Source organism: Panthera pardus, unplaced genomic scaffold, assembly GCF_024362965.1.
Source record: "Panthera pardus isolate Hobbes unplaced genomic scaffold, ASM2436296v1 HiC_scaffold_20, whole genome shotgun sequence".
Taxonomy (NCBI): Eukaryota; Metazoa; Chordata; class Mammalia; order Carnivora; family Felidae; genus Panthera; species Panthera pardus.
Window position 1 is genome coordinate 27,033,892 of NW_026526766.1, and position 21,630 is coordinate 27,055,521.

Sequence of the window (21,630 nt, forward strand, 5' to 3'; positions counted from 1 at the left end):
CTCTGTCCTGCCAAGCTGTCTCTTTCCATCTCTGGAGATTTTTTTGTCACTCTGCAGCCTGTATTCCTGGTATTCCAAGTGTTCTGACCTCAATACTGCTGTGTTTGAGGGAGGAGGGAAATTCCAGTCCCCCTACTTCTCCACCATCTTGACTTCTCTTCTGAGCCTTTATAAATATCTCTATGGGTTACATACATTACCACTATTCTTTTGTGTGTTTCTTCCTCTTATAGCCACCTGATTCGGTAGATATAAGGGACTCACTCGACCAAGGTCACACAACCAGGACATACAGAAGTGGATTTAACTGGTCCCCAAGTCTGTCCAATACCTGAGGATGTCCTGTTATCCTATAGGGACTCTTGGTGATCCCATATAGGGATCAGCCTCTTGGCTTTTCAATTTGCCTTTGCTAAATCCAAAAGTAAAACCAATGTGCTGTGTCCTTTGGTGGAGGAAGGGAACTGGGGGAAGAATCTGTTCTCATGTCTTTCCTTGGCTGGACCTAAAACTGACAGGAGGCCAGAGGGCTTGATGTGGTCCATTAAAGTCAGGGAGGAGGGGGCAGAGAGAGGATGTGGAAGACAAAGGAAGAATTCTATCACCTGGGTGCTTAAAGAAAGTTGATTATATAGAGCTGAGTAGTTGCCTTCATAGCTTTCCAAGTATCTTCTATATTTGTGGTGATTTTCTAATTTTGTGTATTTGTTTTCTCCTCTTTAAAAAAATACTTGTAGGGGCGCCTGGGTGGCGCAGTCGGTTAAGCGTCCGACTTCAGCCAGGTCACGATCTCGCGGTCCGTGAGTTCGAGCCCCGCGTCAGGCTCTGGGCTGATGGCTCGGAGCCTGGAGCCTGTTTCCGATTCTGTGTCTCCCTCTCTCTCTCTGCCCCTCCCCCATTCATGTTCTGTCTCTCTCTGTCCCAAAAATAAATAAAAAACGTAAAAAAATACTTGTTTACCTAATGATTTCCTTCCTCCCTTCCTTCTTCCCTCCCTTTCTTCCTTTTCATTTTTTCTTGATTAAAGAACTAGATCTTCATGTTATTAATTAGCTCATCTTTTCTGTTTGGTAATTTACTGATGTTTGCTTTTACCTTATTTAGTCCCCAGTCTGATATGTATATATGTATGTATGTATTTTATTTATTATTTTTTTTAAGTTTTAAAATGTTATTTAAATCCAAGTTAGTTAACATATAGTGTAATAATGATTTCAGAAGTAGGATTCAGTGATTCATCACTTACATATAACACCCAGTGCTCATCCCAACAAATGCTCTCCTACTTGGGAAAACCCATCCCCCATTTAGCCCATCACCCCACCCACCTCCCCTCCAGCAACCTTCAGTTCGTTTTCTGTACTTAAGAGTCTCTTATGGTTTGCCTCCCTCTCTGTTCTTATCTGACTTTTCCTTCCCTTCCCTTTTGTTCATCTGTTTCCCGATCCGATATTTAAATTTATTTCTACCGGGGCGCCTGGGTGGCTTGGTCGGTTAAGCATCCGACTTCGGCTCAGGTCATGATCTCACGGTCCGTGGGTTCGAGCCCTGCGTCGGGCTCTGTGCTAACAGCTCGGAGCCTGGAGCCTGTTTCAGATTCTGTGTTTCCCTCTCTCTCTGCTCCTCCCCTGTTCATGCTCTGTCTCTCTCTGTCTCAAAAATAAATAAACGTTAAAAAAAAAAATTAAATTTATTTCTACCAATTCATTTTTTTTGTTATCTATAATGCTTTTTAAATACTTATTTATGTTTCTTCTTGCCTGCCTCCTATTTTGATTTACCAAGTTTTCTTTATATTTCTGCCTTCTAATTGGAGGTTATTCTTTCTTGCTCTAGTCTTTAGTGGTTACCTTTGCATTTAAAATTTTTTCTCTATTTTTTAATAAAATTTTTTTTCTGGAATAATTTTAGATTGACATAAAAGTTACAAGTATAAAATAGAGAATTTTTTTATACCCCTCACTCAGTTTTCCCTGTTAACATCTTATAAGCCATGGCACATTAGTTAAAATTAAAAAAAACCCCAAAGCAACAGGGATGCATTACTATTAACTAAACTCTAGATTTTAATTGGATTTTACCAGTTTTTCCACTTACGTACTTTTTGTTTGTTTGTTTCGAGATCCAATCCAGAGTAACACATTGCATTAAGCACCCTTAGATTTTTAATATGCATCTTTGACCTAACAAGATTTAACAAGATCTTGACAAGATCTATTGTGCTCATCATCTTTTTGAACAAATCTATGAACACATTTGCCCTGGTTCACGTGTGATTTTTGTCAAGCATTTTCAATCCATTTGGGTTTAAACTATCCTAAATTAGTCATTATTATTATTACTATTAATTTCACAGCCAACATTTGTTTATACTTACCTACATTTTAAACAACTGTTTAGCTGATCTTCATCCCTTGTATTTGCACTCTTCCTTTGGTTTAACTTTCTTTCTTTTAAAAAAAAAAATTAGATATTTGTTTATTTTTGAGAGAGAGAGAGAGAGAGAGAGAGAGAGCGAGCAGGGGAAGGGCAGAGACAGAGGGAGACACAGAATCCAAAGCAGGCTCCAGGCTCTGGGCTGTCAACACAGAGCCTAAAGGGGAGCTTGAACTCAAGAATCACGAGACCATGACCTGAGGTGATGTTGGTCACGTATCCAACTGAGCCACCCAGGTGCCCCTCAACTTTCCTTCTCACTGAAGTACATCCTTTTGAATCTTGTCGAGTGGGAATCTGTGAATTATACATCATGTTGGCATTTATTTGCCTAAAATATCTTTAATTTGTGTACTGTTGATTACAGAATAAAGTATAGAAGTTTATGTGAGTATAGAATTTTAGGTTGAACATTTTCATCCCTTGGGATTTTCACAACATTCCACTGTCTTCTGGTCTCCACTATAGCTACTGAGTTATGTTAAATTTTGTTTCTCTCTCTTTTTTAAAAGGAATTTCTCTTTAGCATTCATGTTTTGCAGTTTCAATATGCTATTCTTGTTGTGGGTTTATTTTTATTCATTCTGCATGGGATTCATACTCATTAAATCTGAACATTCATGTCTTTCATCTATTTGAGCAAATTCTGAGACATTTCTTCTTGGAATATTGCTTCTACTCCAACTAGACATATGTTTGACCCTCTCATTATATCATCCATGGTTTCTTAATGTTTCATATTTTCTACCTTATTACTTTCCTGTGCTATATTTGATCACTTTTTTTCAAATCTAACTTGGGTGATTTGCTGTTTCATTGCCCATTCACTTTTTAATTTTAATGAAAACATTTTCCATTTGTAGAAGTTTTGATTCATTCTTTTTCAAATCTGCTGGTTCATTTTTTCATAGAGTCCAATTTTTTCCCTTATATTTCTAATACTTAAAGAAATGCTTTTATACTTTAAGCATACTTGCTTTATAGTTTCTCTTACATTGTTTTTCTAGTATCTCAAGTTCTTGATGAATTAATCATCTGTTGTACTCGCTGACTTTTACTCACAGTGGATTGTTTTCTTAAGCATTTTATAATTATTAATGGGGAATTACTTTAAGAAGAGCTTTTGCTTTGTATTTACTTGTTAATTTCTTGACTTTGGCCTGGGGTTTCTGAAAGCCTGTGCATAGCTCCAATAAAAATTTATGGCAGTGTAAGACACAGGCACAGAGATTTTTTTTTTTTGCCCATCCAGAGCCATTGTAGACGGAGGCTTTCTGGTAATTTTGCTGAACCAATGGGGTCATTGAAATTCATTAATCTGACTTCTGGATGGTTTTTAACGTCAACTCCCCAAATTTAGCATCCCAAGACCTCATATGCTATTGCTGTACATTTTTTAAAAACATACTACCAGTCCAGGATACCTTGGCTCAGGACTCTGCCTTCTTGTCCCCTTTCTCCTGTGGGACATTGCTTGACTCTTAATATTTTCATTCTCCTAGTTCCCTCACCCAGGCTGGAAAGTAAGCTCCTTCACCATCTTGCACAATTCTAGACCAGTGGGGCCAAGTGTAGTGCCTGGTACATAAAAATAAACAAGCAATCCTGTTGAATAAGTACGTGAGTGAATCTATGTGAGCTGCCGTAACAAACTACTTGTATAAAGAGGAATGAAACAGTTCTCATCCTCAAGGCCAGGGATGAGACTTGGACAACTAGTGTAAATCCAAAAGGATGCTATCATGCAGGGGCAGGCAAAGTATCATCAGTGTAGATAAAAGGCTTCTTGGAGAAGGTGGCACTTGTGTGGACCCTTGAAGGATGAGTAGAATTTCATTTGGTGGTAGAATGGAAGAAAGAGCATGGCAGGCAAGGAAGAAGGCAGGAGAAAATGCATGGGTGAATGGCTTGCTCTGAAGACTATAGGTTACTTTCTTTGGCTGACCTGCACCTTGTGGCAACTATGGGAATGCCCATGGAAATGCCCCTTGAAGACCTCCAAATCCAGGGGTTGACCAAGGATCCCAGCTGCTGCCCTCTGAGAAGTCCATAAACCAATCCACACTGGGTTTCATCAAGGCCAAATGCATTTCCCATCGGCTGTTCTCAGCCAGTGGCTGAGTGAGGCAGGGATACAAAGATGGGTCCATTCCTGGAAGCCATGGAAGTCCTTTGTTAGCTAAATTTCCCTTGATGTGGGCTGACATCGCTCCCTGATGGCCTTGATGCAACTTTCTTAATTCTATATCCATCTTGGATGCTTCTACTTGACATTTCCTTCCTCTCCCCTTCACTGTGTGTGTGTGTGTGTGTGTGTATGTGTGTGTATGTCAAACCTTCATTAAACTCTGACAGTTCTTCCTGCTTTCTCCAGCTACTGCCCCATTTTTCTCTTGAATCTACGCATTTTTTTAAAAAAAATTTAAATTTATTTTTTAAATTTACATCCAAGTTAGTTAGCATATAGTGCAACAATGATTTCAGGAGTAGATTCCTTAATTCCCCTTACCCATTTAGCCCATCCCCCCTCCCACGACTCCCCTCCAGTAACCCTCTGTTTGTTCTCTGTATTTAAGAGTCTCTTATGTTTTGTCCCCCTCCCTGTTTTTATATTATTTTTGCTTCCCTTCCCTTGTGTTCATCTGTTCTGTGTCTTAAAGTCCTCATATGAGTGAAGTCATATGATGTTTGTCTTTCTCTGACTAATTTCGCTTAGCATAATACCCTCCAGTTCCATCCACGTAGTTGCAAATGGCAAGTGAATCTATGCATTTTGAATCTCATCATGGTGTCTACTTCTTGGCCAACCCAGATTAACACGTGTATCTTCCTTTTCTTTCTTTAATTTTTTTAAATGTTTATTTATTTTTGAGATAGAGACAGAGCATGAGTGGGGGAGGAGCAGAGAGAGAGGGAGACACAGAATCCAAAGCAGGTTCCAGGCTCTGAGCTGTTAGCACAGAGCCCCACGCGGGGCTCGAACCCACGAACCACGAGATCCTGACCTGAGCGGAAGTTGGACGCTTAACCGACTGAGCCACCCAGGCGCCCCTACCACGTGTATCTTCTGAAGGGAGGGTACATAAAAAGAGATTGGATGGATCCATCTTGTCAAGGGCTTTTGATGACACTCTCAGGTTTGGGACTTTGGCAGACGGTTTGCCAGTGAAGATTTTAGAGGAGGGAAAAGTGAGATCTTGCTTGTATTTAAAGAAGGTGATTAGGGTGGAAGAAGAAAGATTGGAGTTCTGAGAAAGTCACTGCAAAGGCCTGGATGGGACAAGGTGGGGGTTGAAGCCACGTGGGAACAGTGGAGTTGGTGAGCTGGCCTCATAGTTCCCACAGAAGAAAGCATGGGACTCTCCTGTGAAATTTTACCTTCTCCCAGCTTTTCAGAAAAGAAAAAAAAAAAAAAAGTCTTGCACAAATGAGTTTGAAAAGACCCTATGTGGGAAACATTAGCAGAAAAAAAATCAATCTGGGCCCATCCATCGTCATTTCCAGGCATAGCTTCCCCACAGAATATGCCAGAAAAGCACCCAAGGAATTATAACGGTTTATTCTTCTGTCACCAGCCTCCTTCTTTCTCAAGGAGCGACCGGAAAGAAAATGGATGCCTTCCACCTCCTTGTGACTTTATCTGTCCAGGGTCTCTGGGGAGCCAATGAGAAAACAAATCCCAGAAAGGCCCCTCGTGCCGTGTGGCGTGGTGTGAGGCGTTGCTGTGAGGGATTTGAAAGTAGAAGCAGGGCCCGGGGGGCCGCCTGTACTAACCGGACGTGGGGGTGCAGGGGAGAGGGCCAAGACGGGAATTCGACAAGGAATGTGGGCCAAGCGGGCTCCAGTCCCGACTTCCAGTGCAGCTGTTCCCTTTTATACCCAGACCAGAGCAGAAGAATGGTGCCCTGGAAAACAGAAGGGCACAAGGGTCCTTGAGAAGCCCCTGGCAGTGGGAAATGCAAGAGCTGCCATGCCCTGAGCTAAACTGTCAACCTTTGAAACTTGTGGCTGAACAGGCAGAAGGGAGGCAGATCAGGTGCCCGGAGGGAGAGCTGGCACGGTCACCTCCAGACACCATTCTGGAGTGAGGCATTAGCAGCTTCCTCTCTGAACAAACAGGAAGCTTATTAAAAATGCCATTGTCCCTTCCCGCCTGTGTTGACAGGACTGTTAAATGACCAAGTCCAGGGAGCTCTGCCAAGTCCAGAGACCCAGGGAGCGTGCAGCTGTCGGTGCCACCTGTGTCCTTCTGAGTCCAGCTAAGAGTTTCCTTTTCAGGGCACCCACGTTGTGGAGTGCCGGGTCCTGTGGCCTCAAGGCAAGGCCAAGGTATTGAAGGAGGAGAGAGTGAGGGAGGGGCCGTTCCGGGGCGGGGGGGGGGGGGGGGGACCCCTGGGGCCAGCATGCACCTCCTTCCGCTTCTCCCAGTGTCAGCAGCAATCAGGAACTCGTCGCTGTGCGTCACCTCCAGCCTCTGAAACGTTCTGGCTGGGAATCAGATCCAGTGTGGAACACCTGCCCTCCACTGCGGTACCACAAACACAATGCACCGCACGCCACTTGGCAGCAGGGAGAAAAGAGGCCTATTAACGTCCCTGACGTTGTTAACAAGGGCAGTCCCGTGGTTGTTGGCGCGCGCGCGCGCTCTCTCACGCACACGCGCACGCACACGCACGCGCAGACACACAGACGCACACTTCCCCAGGCCTCTAAAGCTTTGCACAGGCCCTTGGCTACTTCACTGTCAATCAAGTACTGAATAAAACAGATAGCCCTCTCCTGGGGGGCCGTGGCCCTCTTGGATAGCAGGTGTGTAGGGTACGGGTGTGTGTGGCAGGGGTGTGTGCACGGGTGTGGGTGTGGGCAAGTGGGGGGGGGGGGGTAGGCGCTGGTGTCTGATGGCCATGGACTGACCCAGGGTCACCTGCGCAGGTGGAAGGTGTGGGGATTGCTGAGGCCGAGGGGACGCGTGTCCCCTGTGTAGCCTTCTCAGGCCAGCGTCGCCTGTGCTGGAGGGTAAAAGGAGGGGTGGCGGGGTGGAGCGGGTGCCAGACCTCGTGGGTGGCATGTTGGCTTGACCACGCTCCCCTGGCCGCAGGACGACGTCCACCCCTGGCACTGTCACCGTCGCCCCCTGGCCGTGTCCGCGCCATGCCTGGCGGGCTGGCTTGCCCCCGCTCCGCTGGTGGCGGGTGGCTCCCTGCCAAGCCCGCCTGCGCCCCCCCCCCCCCCGGCCCCCTGCCGCCCTGGCGCCCCAGACAGTGGGGCTCTGTGAGTCGCTCTCCTGGGGGCAGCTGGATGTTTTTCTATAGAGGGGACTCGTCATTAGAGGACTCGGAGGCTGAGGGGTGGCACCTTGGGCTGTTTTCCTTTCTCTTTGGCCCCATTTACTGATGGTCTCGGAAGGAGCGCGGCGCGGGGCCGCAGTTCACTTGTCGCGGTGAAGGCAGCTTGACAGCTGCATAAATCACGGCGAGATACCACTAATAGGTTGCTGCCCGCGACTGTACCGGACCACCCAGGCGCAACGCGAGGCCCTCGGAGCCCAGCCGCACGCAGACAGTAATGCCGATCGCTTAACCCTTTGTCCCCCGCCCCCGCGCTGGGCACTGCGCTCCCGACTCCCGTCCCCTCTCCCCCCCCCCCCCCCCATCCCCACCCCAGACCGCGCCGGCGGGGCGGGTCTCGCACCTCCTTCCCCACCCCAATTCTTCCGGTCTCTCCAGCTTTCCGCGGAGCTGGTGCTCCCAGCAGGCGATGAAAGGAAAAAGGCCTCGCCGCCGCCGGGGGCTTTGGCACAGGTGGGATGGCATTGACGGGGGCAGGGAGCGAAGGGCAGCGAGGTAGCCGCGGAGCAGATAGGCAGAGCGCAGAGGCAGAGCGCACAGGATTCTGGCCTTGCACCTGCAACTCCTACTTCTTGGCCACAGGCGTCGGGTCCGTGCCATCTAGTGACAGACATACCAGGCCCCTGTCCTTCGTGCAGGAGGGAAGAAGCCTGCAGTGAAGTTGCAAGGAGAGAAGCATGCCCCGTGTCGCAAGCGTTAACTACGCATGCTCACACTGTGCGAGGTGCCAGGGACACCAAAGAGAATGAGACAGTATCCCTGCTCTCTGGAGCTCATGGTCCTGGACAATCCGATGTGACAAGGCCTTCCTCGGCTGGCCCTCCCATGAGCATCTGTTCTCAGCTCCTGCACCTGTCCCCTTGCTGATTCTCCTGCAGTCAGGCTAGTCCCCATCTGCTTCAGCCCCTCAAGCTGTTCCCCCTGCGGGGCTTTTGCCTTATTTGCGGTTTCTGTTCTTCCGGGATCTAAGAAAGGGTGTGGCTCCCTCCTTCACCCTTCAAGCAGATTGGGCAGATGCCCTATTCTCAGCGAAGCCTTTCCTAAACACTGAGTTAGCACCTAGCAGGTTAACTACCTGCACTCCCCACTCCTCTCCCCCCCACCCCCTCGCCCCGCACCATTTTTTTTTTTTTTTTTTTGAGCGCCAGAGGGGTCACAAGTGATAGAGGGAGAGAGAGAGAGAGAAGTGGAGCTCACCCAAGAGGGGTTCCTGCTCACCTGATTTGAAACTGGAACAAACCATGAGATCATGACCTGAGCGGAAGTCAGGTGCTTAACATGTTTAACGGACTGAGCCACCCAGGCACTCTCCCCTGCCTCACTTTTTAAATAGCACTTAATCATTTTCAAATACACCGTATAATTTCCTTCCTTCTTTCTTTTTTATTTTTTTTAATTGTGTGTCTTCCCCTACTAGTGTGATCATTTTTTGAGGATAAGAACTTTCATTTGTTTTGCTCACTGGGTGATTAGATTTGCTATCCTGGATGATTAGAATATTGCTCCAACATAGTAGATGTTCAATAACTATTCGTTGAGTGATTGAATGCTATAACAGAGGACAGCACAATGAACCACGGAGACTTGGGGGAAACTGGGTGTATTAGCTTATAGGGGTTGGGGAAGGGATCAGTCTTCTTGTCAGAGAAGTTGGAAGTCATGAAGGAATCAAGAAGGCTCACTTCCCCTTTGTCACTGCTGAGCATCACATCATTGCCTCCAAGAAATATTCATTTTCCTGTAGGACAGTCAAGTATATCTGTGCTAGGCTGAGTAACGGTCCCCAAAGACGTCCATGCACAAATCCTTGAAACCTTGATAAAGAGGACTTTGCAGATGTGATTAAATCAAGGATCCTGAGATGGGGAGATTATTTTGGCTTATCTGGGTGGGCCCAATGCCATCCATCACAAGTGTTCTTATAAGAGGGAGACAAGATGATCAGAAAGAGAGAAAGAGATACAACCATGCAAGCTGAAGGTGGAGCCATGTTGGGCCAGAATCCAAGGAATGCAGGATGCTTCTAGAAACCAGAAAAGACAAGAAAATGGAATATCCCCTAGAACCTCCAGAAGGAATTCAGGTCTGCCGACACCTTGCTTTTAGCCCAATCAGACTGGTTTTGGAGTTCTGACCCTCAGAACTTTCAGATAATAAATTTGTGCTATTTTAAGCCATGAGGTTTATGGCAATTGGTTATACTGTCAATAGGAAACTAACAAATACCCCTTTTAAAAATTGTGAGCACTTGTTTCCCTCAGTCCTAACCTTGTTTTGGGCTTCTGCTCCGCTGACCTCACTCCTGGAGGTGAGCTCTACTCATACATCTTCTTTTCTCTTGGCACGTGACCTTCTCAAAGCAGACCTCATCTGAGAGTTCTTCATCCAATTCTTAAGTGGTTTGCATGTTTTTTTCAAAAGGGAGTTTTCCTCATCTCTTTCTTGTTGAAGTGAGTGTGCACAATCCACTCTTTTTCCTATGTATTTATTTGTAAGTGCTTCCGAACCTTCTTGAGGGACTCTCTCAGCAAATCCCAAAGGGCTGTGCTGGGGTTTCTGGCGTGGGCTGGCCCTTCCATGTCTGAACTGTCTCTGCTGGGATCGATACTCGACTTTATTTCATCCCTCCTCCCCCCAAGACCTGAAGTCCGGTAATAGCACTTTGGTCTGTGTCCCTGCTGTACCAGTCTGTGCCACCATCAAATGAGGGGTGGGCCAGGGCAGGAGAATTCTGGCCATTCGTCTGAGCAGAGATATCTGATGACAGCTTCCTCTTGGCACTCCTCCTCCCTCTTTCTGTTGCTATCTTCAGGTATCACTGGATGAAAGGGTCTTGGTTAAAGACATTACCCAAAGAATAGGGCAGAGGATTCTTTTCTTAAAGGATCTCCTTCGGTTTTTCCATGAACACAATTAACTGGAGCATGTCTTCCGAATGGTCACTTATTTGCGCATTCAGCATGCTTTTGTTGAATACTTACTATGCACAATGCTCTCTGCATACCAAGAAGGAATAGGCAGAAACCACTCCAAGTTCCGTGCCGATGAAATTACTTCTATAGCGTTTACAGAACTGAATGTAACCATTAAGAAAATATCAGTAAAGGGGCAACTGAGTGGCTCAGTTGGTTGAGCATCTGACTTCGGCCCAGTTCATGATCTCATGGCTCCTGGGCTAGATCCCCTCCTCGAGCACTGTGCTGACAGCTCAGGGCCTGGAGCCTGCTTCAGATTCTGCGTCTCCCTCTCTCTCTGCCCCTCCCCACCTCACTCTCTCTCTCTCTGTCTCTCTCTCTCTCTCTCAAAAATAAATAAACATTAAAAAAAAGTGAAAACAAAAGAAAATATCAGTAGAGCTCAGGGGATGAATTTGCTTTGTTCTTTGGAATAAGTTGGAGGTCAACCCCTTTTCTTTCTAGGCTTTATCTTCCAGAAGATGGGACTGCAGGTTGAGTGACAATCAGGATATTAAAAGAGCAAGAAATAGGGCACTAGCAGTAGAAATCGATGATGTTACTTAGAGGCTGAAAACCAGGGGCTGGAAATTTGTGTCTTTATCTTCGATCTGCATTTGTAGGTATTGATCACTTGAAATGTGGTTGGGGCAACGGAAGGCTGGCTTTTTAATTCTATGTAAGTTTAAACTTAAAGAGTTAACTCAGTTATTGGGAAGCTCTTAAGTATGTTCAGAACCAGTTGGGTACGTGAATCTCCATTTTCAAATGCAAATTTTATAAAATCTAAATATAGATAAAGTATTTCTGGTAAAAGTTAGCATCTAAGTTGAGATGTGCCAGATTTTGAAGCCTCAGTTTAAGAAAAGATATAAAGTATTGCATTCATAATTTTAATTGCATGTTGAAATGATAGTATTTTGGAGATACTGGGCTTCAGTAAAATCTTTTTTTTTAATGTTTATTTATTATTGAGAGAGAGAGAGAGACAGAGCATGAGCGGGGAAGGGGCAGAGAGAGAGGGAGACACAGAATCCAAAGCAGGTTCCAGGCTCTGAGCTGTCACCACAGAGCCCGACGCAGGGCTCGAACTCACAAACTGTGAGATCATGCCCTGAGCCGAAGTCAGACGCTCAACCGACTGAGCCACCCAGGTGCCCCTTCAGTAAGATCTTTTATTAACATTAATTTCACCTGCTTCTTTTTACTTTTTTTTGACATGATCATTGAAAGATCATTGTTATCCTTCCGAAAGACTTCTTAAGCAAGATTGGAAATATTTGATCGCTCTTCACGATAATGTCTCCCAGTTTTTAACAGAGTTAAGAGTATAATAATTTTTGAATCTTTAATTCAAACAGTAATATTTGAATCCTTGCTGCTGTTTCCCTATGGATTTTATGCTGTAGAGTAGATTAAAGAGAAAAGATACATGTTAGCCATACACACTCACAGAATGTGAAACAAAGCATGGTAGAAACCCAGTAATCAAGAGTAAAACTGCCAAGGCAGGCAAGCGAACAGTCACAGAAGCACCCGGACGAATGCTCGGCTCCTTACTGGCTTTGAACTGAGTGTCTCTTCCACCAGCGTCCAGTTGATACATGCAGGAAGCTCGTCTCCTACCCCTTCACGTGCTTCTTCCTTTACCCTCAGCTTACTTGGGAGCTTTAACCACCCCCTTTGCTCCTCCATTTCCTCAGAAAAGATGTCCTTTCTCATTTATGATTTATATTTATTTATATGTGTTCTTGGGACTTTTCTGCCTAAACACAGCAACAATGACTCAGGTGTTATTGTAGTTGCCTTTATCATAAGAATGCTGTGTCTCTCCAGTCTGCTACAGACACACACACACACACACACGTGTGTGTGTGTGTGTGTGTGTGTGCGCAAGTGCACGGGGGCCCTGTGGTAGTATGGTGCAATCTTCATATTTATCATGGTGTTCTCACAAAAGCTACACATGATCCCTGTACTGGCTTTAGCCCCGATGCCTTCAGAGTGTATACACATATTAAAAGAATAAATTAATGAGCATGAGAGACTCCATTATTTGGAGTCTGTTCCTCCCTCCCCGCTCCCTCCCTTCCTCTCTCCCTCCCTTCCTTCCTTCTTTCCTTCCTTCTTCCTTCCTTCCTTCCCTCCTTCCTTCCTTCCTTCCTTCCTTCCTTCCTTCCTTCCTCCTTCCCTCTTCCTTCCTCCCTCCCTCCCGCCCTTCCTTCCTTCCTTCCTCCTTCCCCTTCTTCCTTCCTTCCTCCCTCCCTCCCTCCCTTCCTTCCTTCTTCCCTCCCTCCCTCCCTCCCTCCCTTCCTCCCTCCCTCCCTCCCTCCCTCCCTCCCTCCCTCCCTTCCTCCCTTTCTTTCTTCCTCCTTCCCTTTTCCTTCCTTCCTCCCTCCCTTCCTTCCTCCCTTCCGCCCTTCCTTCCTTCCTTCCTCCTTCCCTTCTTCTCTCTTCCTTCCTCCCTTTCTCCCTTTCTTTCTTTCTTTCTTTCTTTCTTTCTTTCTTTCTTTCTCTCTTTCTTTCTCTCTTTCTTTCCTTCTTTCTAACAATATATATATCCCAAATATTGCAGCATGAGATACACTTACACTAAAAAATGATTAGTTATTTATCTAAAATTCAAATTAACTGACCAACCTATAGCTTATCTGGCAACCCTATATGTTTAGGATCTGTTGAGCTGGAGAATTGCAAGGTTTGCCAGATTTAGCAAGTAAAAGTAGGACATCCAAACATGTGATATTTTGGCCACACTCATACTGAAAAATTATTTGTTGCTTATTTGACATTCACATTTAACTAGACGTCCTGAATTTTCTATGGCAACCCTAATTCTCGAAGAAGTGGTTTCCTCTGTAGGAGAGTGGGCTACCCGTGGAGGTATCAGGGGTGGGAATTAATGTTCTTGTCTAAAGTTCTGGTAATGTATCGTCTTAGAAAAGACCAGAAGCCTGAGGACGTCCTGGAGTAGGATGGTTTCTGTTCGAAGCTCTGGTAAGTGGTTCAGGCTGGCTGCCCTATTTATGGAGGGCGTGGGACTTGCACGGCTTTGGTGCAGTGTTACTATTTAAATCTAATTCGGGTCGACGTTTATGCTTTTGGAATAAAGCCATCCTCTTCCACCTGCTCAACCCCGCCTTGCATTCTGGTGTTGACTTATTAAGTAGAGCCCAAACCATTTCTTCATGAAGGAAGATCTGTAGCTCAGAGTGTCTGAACCAAACAGGAATTGAAACAAGAGTGAGGAAGAGAGGGAGGAAACAGTTCATGTCTGTGATATCTTTTTTCCAATTGTTAGTTAATCATTTCGGGCCATTAACATTAAGACCGAGAAAAGTAAAAAGACAGAGGAGGGGACAGACCTGGGCTCTACGTGGCCTTTAGCCATTCACTTTCGGGCTTACTTTCCTTCATTTAAACTTTGTTTACCCTCCCCCACCCTCGCTAGCAAAAATACTTTTAAAAGAACATTAACAGGCGGAGGCTCAAGGATCTTGTTTTCTTTTAATTCTTTTTGATTTATGTTCCTTTGTCTCCAAAGCTCCTGTAATCTCCCACCTCTTCACATCCAGTTCCCTGCTGACAGCCCCGAGGCAGCCAGCCACCCCCCACCCCCTCGGCTTTGAGATAAACCATCCCGGGCTGGATCATTAACTACACAAACTTTCTCTCCTGAGCCTTCTCTTAAATGTTGGGAACTCGAGAATGCCTTCCTTGGAAATGAAGGAAAGCAAACATCCCAGGTTGTGTCCTCAGAAGCCTGTAACCAGAGCTTTTTATTAACTCTGGTGGGAGTCGGGCTTTGATCTGAACTGGTCCGGGAACTCCTTTATTGCAGCTGACATTTATTGAGCGGCTACTATGTGCCACTGGCCGGGGTGGCAGGGGAAGCGAGGACAAATATGATGGGGTCAGGCCTACAGGAGCTTGCTTGTAAAATAGTTGGGGGCAATTATACTGGTCCTCCAAGACCCTTCGGTTCACTGGGTCAGAAACCCTGCTGAACACCGCCAAGCAGCCTAACTCTCTAGCGCGGCACATTAAAAAAAAAAAAAAAATTACATGTAAACACTTACTTTTGTGATGACTAGTGCCTTGCTCCCTCAACTGGCTTCTCAGCATTGTGAGCTCCCAGAGGGGAGGGGCTGTATGTGTTTTGATTTCTGTTACGCTTTCAGCCTCCAGGAAATATCAACCAAATGAAGGAAGGAGGGAATGCACCACAAGACCAGACAATTGTGCCCATTCGTTGCAAATGAAGAGCGATGTGAGCAGGGAAGGCAGCGGCTCATTCGGGAAAGGCTTTGCCTTCGATGATGATGTGGTGAAGGAGGGAGTGTGATAAGGGACCAGCCTGCGGAGGGCTGATGCTAGAAGTGGACCCCGGGTATCCTGATGACAGAGACTACAGAGCTCTGGTCCCCACACCGTCTGAAGGCCTTTGTTCCAAGTCGCATCTAGTGCTCTGCGACTCTAACGTCTTTCTTCTTCACTGATGTGTAGTTAGTTTCCTGCTAACCTGAATAAAAGGTGACCCCTTTCTTTCTGGCCGTTGTACCTCTCAGCTCTGTTCGCTCCACTGTGGTAGAGAGAAGCTCTCAGTAGACCCACTAAGCGCTTCATGCATACTCTTGAGGCATTTATTTTCCATGAATTGTAAAGTGCCTGGTGCAGAGTAAATGCTATGTAGTTGTTTGCTATGGTTCTTATTAAGTAATAAAAGGGGAAGGGAAGCATGGATTTTTCAACCTTCTGTAATGGGGCAGACACTCATCTTGGTGATTCATTATTTTTTTTTATTAAAAAAAATTTTTTTTTAAATGTCTATTTATTTTTGACAGAGAGGGAGAGAGACAGAACATGAGCGGGGGAGGGTCAGAGAGAGGGGGAGACACAGAATCTGAAGCAGGCTCCAGGCTCCGAGCCTGTCATCCCAGAGCCCGACACGGGGCTCGAACCCACAGACCGTGAGATCATGAGCTGAGCCGAAGTCGGACGCTCAACTGACTGAGACACCCGGGTGCCCCTCAGCCTGGTGATTTAAATGCATTTTATTTTATGATCCTCAAAATAACACCACACAGTTGGTATTTTAAATCTCACTTTCGGCCTAGGGAAACTGAGGCTCTGATAGGCGAAGTGAATTGTCTTATGCCACATGGGTTGGTCTGTGATCTGGGCGCTATCCTGCTTCAAAGCCTGGGCTCAGTCAATTAGTACCATTTGGTACCCACTGAGTGAGATCCTCCCCGCTCTGCTTTTGGCTCCGTCACTCATGGACCATATCTGGTCGGTTTCTCCTACATTGGATACTTGCTCAGGCCACCGAGGCTTTGCCTGTGCTGTTCTCTAGGCCTGGAAAGCCCTCTGTTCACTTCTTTAGCTACTTAGCCTCCACGTGGCTCCTGGTTTTAGCTCAAGCATCATCTCCTCTGGGAATCCTTCCAAGACCATCCCCCTGCCCCTTTTTCAATCTGAGGGAGGTTTCCCTCCACGGTGCTGTTTGAGGCTCCTCTCCTCCACCCTCTGTAAACACTCTGAGCCCCTCTATGTAATTACTAATGGCCTCTTTTACTAGGCTGTAAGCTCTTTTTGTCTATTTCCCAATCGTAAGTATGGTCCTGGGGCATAGCAGTACTTACTACATACATGCCGGTTAGATGGGATTGGCGTGGCTGTGGAGATATGTCTGGAAAGAGATACCTGTTGGACAGGGGTAGGGTCTGGAGATGCTGAATGTACTGAGGACTCACACTTCAGGTAGTTGCAACAGGAGCACACGGGAGAGCTTGGAATGGGAGGTGACGAGAGGAACGTGGGGATTTCAGTCCAGCCGCGTGGATTGGAAGGAGGGGAGAGGAGGCACCAGGACAGTAAGGAGATTTCTCAAATAAGAATAGACTTCAGGTGATGAGGTTGGCCGTAGGAAGGGACAAGAAGATTCGAGATGGGGACGGGATAAAGAGAAAATCGGTAAGGGTCGAGAGAAGACTCAAACTGTTCCTTGCTTTCTATCAAGCTGGATGTTAGAATGCACGAGTCAAGGCAAGACGGGAAATAAAAGTTGAAGACCAGGCTCAGGGCCACTGGTTCTCTAGGTTCTCCTCCTTCTATGAGGCAGGTAGGAGCCAGAACCAGGCCAGCTGCTAGAGGTCTGAGGCTTTGGGGCAAACCCACCTTTTAGGTTCAGGTCTGAGCCTTAGAAACGTGACCCAGACACCAGCCTCAGAAAGACCTTTAAAATAAAGGGATTTGGGGTGTGGCGCCTGGGTGGCTCAGTTCCTTGAGCCTCCGACTTTTGATATTGGCTCAGGTCATGATTCCAGGGTTGCGGGATTGAGCCCCACCTTGGGCTCTGCACTGAGTGTGGAACCTGCTTAATATTCTCTCTCCCTCTCCCTCTGCTTCTCTCTCTCTCTCCCATTCTCTCTCTCTCTCTCTCTCTCTCTCTCTCTCTCTCTCGTGTGTGTGCTCTCTTTCTAAAAATAAATGAATAAATAAATAAAGGGAGATTTTTTTTTCCTTTAGGTAAGAAGCCTTTACTTATTTTCCTTCTAGGATATGAACTAGTCACAGGGTTTCACGGGGCTTATCCAGCCACCTGGGAGAAATGTTTGGGCCACATGGGTTACAGCTACATATACAGTGGTGGTAGCTGAGGGCTTGGATTCTGCCTGCTGAAAGAAACAACATGTAGTTGTTAATTGATATGTGGTAACTTTTAAAAAGCTTTCGCATGGCTCCCCTGGGTGGCTCAGTCGCATAAGCAGCTGACTCTTCATTTTGGCTCATGTCACGATCTCGCGGTTCATGAGTTCAAGCACTGCATCAGGCTCTGCAGTGACACTGTGGAGCCTGCTTGGGGTTCTGTCTCTCAGTCTCTCTCTCTGCCCCTTTTGTGCTTGTGTGAGCACACATGCTCTCTCTCCCTCGCTCTCTTTCTCTCAAAATAAATCAATAATAAAAGAGAATTAGCATTAATATTTTTTTGCTGTCCAAATTAATATGCATTCATTGCAGAAAATTTGAAAATGGGACCCACCATGAAGAAGATGAAATCACCAGTAATCCAAAGGCCCAGCGATGATAGTAACCAATGTTGATGGGTCGGGGTGCAAACTTCACCCACTTGGGGGCTATTCTCATAGGCAGTCATTGTGCAACCTTCAAACTGTTGATGTGATTCAGGGAGAAGTTCTGGGAAGGATGCATTATGAAGGCAAAAGGAAAATTCTACTATGGGTGGAATGGAATAACATTTGTTGACAAGATGGATGCTGGGTTTTTGGTGATCGCTATCACGCAACAAAGGTTTGGTAAGTCTTCAGTGTTTTTTCCCTGGTGTGACAGGATTTTTCCATGTTGGCAACTGAGCGTATTAAAAACAAGGACTTTATTTTAACTTCACCCTTAACAGACAGACATTCCTCTTGCTCAAAACACTTCCATGTACTCTTCCAAGGTGGTGTATGAATGCTACCTTGTTGTAAAAAGCCACTGTTAGTCTCACCAATCTGTGTATCAGTTATCTGTTGCTGTGTAACAAGTTAGCCCCGAACTTGGAGGCTTAAAACAACACTTACCATCTCACATTTTCTGTGGGGCATGGATCTGGGAGCAGTTTGTCCCAGTCATTCTGGTTCAAGGTCCCTCGTGAGGTTGTAGTCAAACTACTGGCCAGGGCAGATCTTCTCTTCAAGGGAGAAGTATCAAGGAATCTGTGTACATGGTTAAAACCATCATGATTTATACAGCTATACTGCTGACTTCTACTCCTCTGACTTCTTCGCTATAATGTAATATGTAAATTATGTAATACATATAATGTTTATGTAATATTTTGTGAACACATATATTAACACAATATATAAATTAACATATTACATATAATATACAGTATTCTATATAATATAAAGAATTATATATTAATGTATAATAATATCATACGTAAATCTAAAATAATACGTAAATACATTTCCCAGGGGCGAAAATCAAAATATAGATGACCAGACTCCCCTTTGATCCCTCTCCTGACATAATTCTCGTCAGCTCAGAAACTCTGAGCTAAACAGTACTCTGAGGCCTCTGTATCCCTTTCTAGATGTTTCCCTATGCACTTGTACTTTCTATGCAGAAAATATTCCGCGCTTTGTGTCATATAGCCTGGGTATTCTCTACCTTGTCTTTTCCACTTAACAATACACTTTGAATCCACCTTTTCTGTTTAAACTAGTTACAAACTATTCCAAAGTAGAGATGGGCCACAATCCACGCAGCCATTCCTCCAGTGCTGAACACACATGTTGTTTCACACGACCGATGACAAACCCTGTATATGTCTCTTCAGGCACATGTGCTAGACATTCCCAAAGATGAGTACCAAAAAGTAGAATTACTAGGTCAAGTTTTTTTATTTTTTGAAAGAGAGTGTAAGTGGGGAAGGGGCAGAGAGAGAAGGGGACAGAGGATCTGAAGCGGGCTCTGTGCTGACAGGCTGACAAGCGAGCCCAACGTGGGGCTCGAACTCATGAACTGTGAGATCATGACCTGAGTCGGAGTTGGATGCTCAACTGACTTAGCCATCCTGGTGCCCCTAGGTCAAATTTTATCATTAATGCCACAAAATGACTAGAAGGAAATCGAAAGGCAGATTTGGTTCCATTCAACTTTTTATTTTCCAGAAAATGTCACCTTTTCCTTTCATCTTTCCTCAGCTTCTCCCGGCCAGCTGGTTAGCTGCACGGTCCCGAGACCACCAGGAGACATGCAGAGATGGCAGATGCCATGCTTCATGGGAAGAGAAGATAGACTGTGGTGACAGACCCTATAGCTGTCCCCTCTTCTCGTGCCATCCTTCCCTGTGTCCCTGCCTTTGTGTAGTCCCGCCCCCCTCGGCATAACTAATAAAATATGGCAAACACGGTGGGATGCCACTCTGTGATTATTTAAGCAAGACTCCCACCTTGCTAGCGGATTTACCCGTAGTCTCTCTCCCCTCGTTGGCCAAGGGAACCGATGGATCCTAGAGTTGAAAGGAATCAAACACTATCTGCAACCAGGTACGTGAGGAAGCAGATACTTTTCTGGGTTAGCCTCTGATGAGAACCCAGCTCTGGCCAACATACTGGCCACAGCCTTGGGAGACTCTGGGCAGAAGACCTGGCTAAGCAGTGCTCGGACTCCTGGCCCACAGAAAATATGGGACCATAAGTGTCTGTTCTGTTCAGCCACTGAGTTTGTGGTAATTTGTAGGAATAGATAACCAATACACATGGTTCTACTGAGATTTTCTTTTAAAAAAAAAATATGTACCTTTAATAAATACCTTTCTACTGTTGATCTTGCCTCTTTATTTTTTTTAACGTTTTTATTTAAGTTTTTTGAGAGAGAGAGAGAGAGAGAGAGAGAGAGAGAGAGCATGAGCTGGGGAGGGGCAGAGAGGGAGTGGGAGACACAGAATCCGAAGGAGGCTCCAGGCTCTTAGCTGTCAACACAGAGCCTGACGCGGGGCTCGAACCCATGGACCGTGAGGTTATGACCTGAACTGAAGTCAGATGCTTAACTGACTGAGCCACCCAGGTGCCCCTGACCTTGCCTCTTTAAACCACACATTTTATTTAAATGGTTAGTAGTTGAACCAATCAGCTATTGCTGTATGAAAGATACCACAAACTTCACTGTTTTCTTGCTCATGTATCTGTAGATGAGCTAGGAAGCCAGGACTGATTAATCTCGGCTGGGCCCCAAGCTCCCTGTTGGTTACAGGTCTGCTCCGTGAATTTCTCCTCCTCCTTGGATCAGTGGGTAACTGAGGCTTGTTCTTCTCATAATGACAGCCAGGGGTGGAAGAGGGCAAGCCCAACCATGAAAGCACATCTCAAGTCTTGCTTGAGTCAGAAGCATTAACATCTCACCATCCAAAGTCAAGTCCCTTGGCCAAATCCAAAGTCCAGGCACAGAAAAGTACCCTCTTCCAACCCCAGGGCCATGACAAAGACATAACACAAACTGGGGAGGGAGCAGGTTGGGGAGATACTAGAACCAGGAAGTCAGTCTTTCAGTGAAAAAAGCACTTGATTGGGAGTCCAGAAATTGGGATTTTTTCTTGCCCTTTGATGCAACTTTTAGCAAATACATTAATCTCTCCAGGTGTATTATGTTCTTATCTGTAATATGGGAGGCTATACTAATTTCACTATGATCTTAAAAATAATTACTGAGTATCTTCTATGAGCAAAGTACTACTTGGTGTGGTAGAAAATAGAAAATGAGAATAAACTTACTGTTGAGAGGAAGGATTTGTGGAAATAAAACCCATCCAAATGAGGACAAACTGAGGCCACTTATTCAGAGCGTACTCTAGCAAGGGAGATGGCCACCATCACTTGCATTTGTAGACTCAAAGGCAGGAAGGTGAGTGGGGAAGCTTTATGATGATGAAAGGAAAAAGCTTCAGGAACGCTCTGATGGGAAGCTGTTGGCATGGGGAAGCTACAGGCAGGCTGACTGGAAGCTGGGCATCCTATGTGATTGGTTTGGGGAACATATTTGGCTTTCTCTGCTTGGTCCTGATTTGGAAACGGAGGCACAAATTAAGGAAGCTAACAGTTATTGACCAAGTTCTGACCATTCTGGGCCGATTGCCGTGGAGGCTGTGGGCCAGAGTTCTTTTGTTATATATGATCTAGCCATCGTCTGTTTGTATACTTATATCCTGAGGTTTAAGACAGTGCAATAGTTTTGTTTTGTTTTTTTCTTCTCACAGTTGTGTGGGTCAGAAGCTCAAAGTCAGTTTCACCAGGTTGAAATCAAGGTGTCTGAGGAGCCATGCTCCCTCTGGAAGCTGTAGAGGAGAACCTGTCCTTTGCCTCATCCAGTTTCTGGTGGCT

The 21,630-nt window shown here is 45.6% G+C and overlaps 1 long non-coding RNA gene across 2 annotated transcripts; it reads left to right on the forward strand.

Moving 5' to 3' along the window:
* Nucleotides 1-7,152: 7,152 nt before the first annotated feature.
* LOC109251689 (uncharacterized) lies at nt 7,153-19,651 on the forward strand. 2 transcript variants are annotated; one of them, XR_002073648.2, is made up of 3 exons: nt 7,153-7,245; nt 14,920-15,271; nt 19,456-19,651. It is a non-coding gene; the product is annotated as an uncharacterized LOC109251689 (long non-coding RNA). The 2 variants fall into 2 exon arrangements; XR_008424164.1 differs by lacking the exon at nt 19,456-19,651 and having other exon boundaries at nt 14,920-15,289.
* Nucleotides 19,652-21,630: the final 1,979 nt, after the last annotated feature.